The following is a 4528-nucleotide window of genomic DNA, read 5'->3' as shown; positions in this document are numbered from 1 at the left end:
ATCAACATTGCAAACATGTCCATTAGCCCTAGGCCGTGTTGACCAGCCGAGATTGGGTTGTTGGAAAGAGTTTAGCATCGCGTCATTGGATCGGCTTCAGAATTGGGTTCATCAGCATGGTTGAGAAGTTGGTGTTTTCCCAAAAAGTGACTCCTTAGTTAAGTGGGTATCCCCAGCAGTGTTACTCCCCGAAGTTGGCATCATTTTGCAAGCTTGGTTCAATTCCCCTAGCATATGTGGGCGTGTCTGATCTCTCCATATAGAGTCGACCCCTTAGGCAGAAAATGTCCACCATTCCTTCTGCGCTCCCCACCGAGATACATCCTCGTGGATGACGGTTGCTTCCGTTCCCTCCATAATGGGATGGGTTTTCCCTATTGAGTTCTTTCCTCATTAGGATGAGTCTTGATCCAGTTTGCCTTCTTGGATCGATCCTAAATTGGCTTTCTTGTTCGCTGTCTCTTGTACTTCTCTGGGGCATAAATGAATGGTTGCTCACTAAACGGCACTCATTCATCTCATCCTCAGCGGAATTTTTGGCTTCTACCTACGAACCGGTAGCTGTAAGTCCTTTCTTTACGGTCTTCTACCCACTACCCGGTAGTTATAAATCCTTTTTTCTCACTCTGTCTCTCAGCAGATCGTTTGGTGGCTTCTACCAACGAACCGGTAGTTGTAAGTCCTATCGTCGTGGTTTTCTACCTACAAGCTGGTAGTTGTAAAATCCCACTTTCACCCCCTAGCAGAGGTAACCTTTGTGGTTCATACTGTTTGTTGGCTTCTACCTACAAACCGGTAGTTGTAAGTCCTATCTTTGTGGTTTTCTACCTATTAACTGGTAGCTGTAAAATCCCACTTTCATCCCCTTGGTGGAGTTAACCCTGTGTGCTCATCCTATCGATGACTGGTTACTTTTCCGTGGTTTTCTGCCTACTAACCGGTAGATGTAATCCCCTCTTTGTGGTATTGATAGTCTTGTTCCCTTTGGATACTTGCCTTGATCAAGCAGTATTGTCCCCATTGGGTCTTCCCCTTCTTTTTGGATACTTGCTCCGAGTAAGCAACTTTATCCTCTTTTGATTGGTCATCTTTTGCATACCTAGTCTGGTACCCCGTTGCCTTTCTTTTCGGTCGTTTATCCATTTAACAACCTGCAACCCGGTTATGGATAATCTTCCATGCGAGTGTATTATCTGCGTTTTGACGGCTATAGATAATATATCTCATGCACTCTTTGGTCAATCTTTCGATTGTTATCCCCAGCATAGGTCTTTGGCATGCGTGCCGGCTCACGTATCACTGTTTTGTTATCTTCACCGATGCTGATAGACATGAAGAAGTTCCCGGTATCCAGACCGAAGTGGCATTCAAGCCAGTTTCCGATTTCCAGATCGAAGAAGTTCTCAACAATCAGGACGAAGAACTTATGGCATTCAGGCCAATTTTCCCGGTATCCAGACCGAAGTGGCATCCAGGCCAGTTCCCGGTATCCAGACCGAAGTGGCATTCAGGCCAGTTTTCCCGGTATCCAGACCGAAGTGGCGTCCAGGCCAGTTCCCGGTATCCAGACCGAAGTGGCATTCAGGCCAGTTTTCCCGGTATCCAGACCGAAGTGGCATTCAGGCCAGTTTTCCCGGTATCCAGACCGAAGTGGCATTCCATGCCAGTTCCCGGTATCCAGACCGAAGTGGCATTCCATGCCAGTTCCCGGTATCCAGACCGAAGTGGCATTCAGGCCAGTTTTCCCGGTATCCAGACCGAAGTGGCGTCCAGGCCAGTTCCCGGTATCCAGACCGAAGTGGCATTCAGGCCAGTTTTCCCGGTATCCAGACCGAAGTGGCATTCAGGTCAGTTTTCCCGGTATCCAGACCGAAGTGGCATTCCATGCCAGTTCCCGGTATCCAGACCGAAGTGGCATTCCATGCCAGTTCCCGGTATCCAGACCGAAGTGGCGTCCAGGCCAGTTCCCGGTATCCAGACCGAAGTGGCATTCCAGGCCAGTTCCCGGTATCCAGACCGAAGTGGCATTCCAGGCCAGTTCCCGGTATCCAGACCGAAGTGGCGTCCAGGCCAGTTCCCGGTATCCAGACCGAAGTGGCGTCCAGGCCAGTTCCCGGTATCCAGACCGAAGTGGCATTCAAGCCAGTTTCCGATTTCCAGATCGAAGTGGAGTTCAGACCAGATTTCCGGTGATCAGACCAACATTGATACTCTCATATTCCGATGCTTAGTGCGGCGTTCAGGCCATGGGTATTCCTGTGTTACCATTTATTTTGGTATTCAGGTCAACTTCCTGTTTCGGTACTCAGACCGATTTTCACCGTACCAGATGGATTCTTCTTTTGAGATTGCTTCTTTGACGATGCTGACAGGCATTGTTTCATAGGGATTCATGATCAAAATCCGGGTCTTCTTAGTATTTAACCATCTCCCACAATGATCATATGAAGAGCGTCTTGCTTCATATTCTCTAGTTGAAGATGTTTAAATAGGGGCAGCTGTCATACCCCGATTTTGGTCCTAAATCTTTGATGTTTGTTTGGCATGCTTGGCCTAACCTTACTTGGGTTTCATATGAAGTTTTTTTTTTTTTTTTTTATCCAAAGTTTTGGTGTTGTGATGGTCTGGGTCATCTGAACAACAATGCTTCTTGTGTTTCAAGCCACTTGCTAGTCATGTTATTTGGTTCATGGATACTTTGTCAAAAACCCTAGTCCTGTGGTATCATTCCATAGTCTTGTTCATATACATTATTTCAAGTTATTTTTCTTTGCAAAAGTCAAACATTCAAGCCAATTGTGAAACCAATTTCAACCATTTGTTAATCCATTTCAATTTATTTCATGTCATTTGTTTAAACCAGTACATATGAGTCCATACAAAAAAAATACAAAATTTGGCATTTTTGACCAACTGTTGACTTTGGTCAACAGTTGACTTTTTGGTCAACCTTGACCAAAGCCAACCATAATCCATTAAACCTTAAATTCACCCATAATTGTCCATTGAATTCCATTTACAAGAAAGATACAAAAAAATGAACTTTGACCAATTGTTGACTTTGGTCAACTTTGACCAAAGTCAACGCAACCTCTTTGCATCCTAAAATCCTAAGGCTTCCATCGTGAACCTTAATCCATCACTCCATTGTTCATGTTTGCTTGCTTCCATCATGAGTGCTTCATTTGCAAGTTATCCTTGGCCAACCACGTTTTTGTTCATGCCATGCCTACAAGAGCAGTCAAATTATGCAAAAACAATCCTTCATGGCGTTAACTAAGGTTAAATGAACAAACATCTCAGCTTTAAGTAATTCCTGTTGATTACAATTCACCAACTTGCAATGGCCTTGGACTTGTGTCAATTATTCCCTTAAGAAGTTTGGCATCTCTATATAATGATGTTGATGTGATACGATTAATAGGTTTTCCAATTGGCTTTGAGGGTTGGTTCTGCAAAACTGTGTTTCGGTGGCAGCACTACAATTCTGCAATGGTATCCGCTGCAGCGGGCGTTTCGTGTAGTACGGTACCTTACAGCAGCATTGCGCTTTGCAGCATGGTTTCTACAACAGTTTATAAACAACACTAATATTTCGTAGCAACATTGGCATTTTCGTGGCAACACCGTTACCTCCGCAGCAGCATCTCCTTTAGTACCATAAAATTTGGTGTAACGCCTGTTATAAACCCGTCCTCCATGGAACTTAACTTCAGGGCTGTCCCATGCCAATGAAAATGTCACAGTTGCCGCAATAGCTTCTCCAATGGATGATCCTGGTTCTGAAGTCCATGATGTTTCAGCAGAATTCAGATGGTCAAATGGGTCGTGTTGTTTAACTTCATTCCACATGTCCTTTGCGGAGATGTCGTTGTAAGAACTAGATATAACAAAGACAAGGCATTATGAGATATGAACATGTTCAGTCTCTTCTGCTACAATTGCACATGTGACCGGAGATTGTTCATTTGCAGTCTTACGATGTAGAAGCACACCATGCACTCCATCAGGTCCTGCATCTAACCATACGACCCAAACCTGCAACAAACAACAAAGTTAGCAGCAGACACAATGGTCACAAGCTGACTTCAATTTGAAACCAATAGCATGGAAGTTCATTAATATTCCAATTAAATTAACCTTCAGTTCCAATCTTGACAGTATGTTAGCAGTAGCTTATCATCCTTTTTCTGCAACTCAAACCGGAGGCTACTAAATGCCTTGCTCGTGAAACCGAACTTCCAACCATCCAACGAATTTCACCAAAGTTACAACCTGTGACCTGCAAGACAAACAATTATTCAAAAAATAACCAACCTCAGGAAACTTCATACCAGTCCTGACCTATAACAAACCCGCTGAATGCAGTAATTCACCCGAGCTTCCGCCGAGAGGTCTACCTCCTCTAGTGAGTGCATTGAAAGCCTCAGCTGAACAAAATGCTGTTTCTTTTCACTTTCCTGGACATAACAGAGGCCATGCCGCACTTGCTTCGATGACTCAACTCATTGGAATAAGACGATAAATT

The sequence above is a fragment of the Lathyrus oleraceus genome, chromosome 5 (assembly GCF_024323335.1).
Source record: "Lathyrus oleraceus cultivar Zhongwan6 chromosome 5, CAAS_Psat_ZW6_1.0, whole genome shotgun sequence".
Lineage (NCBI taxonomy): Eukaryota > Viridiplantae > Streptophyta > Magnoliopsida > Fabales > Fabaceae > Lathyrus > Lathyrus oleraceus.
The sequence above is the reverse complement of the archived record's forward strand: the minus strand, read 5'-3'. Positions refer to the sequence as shown.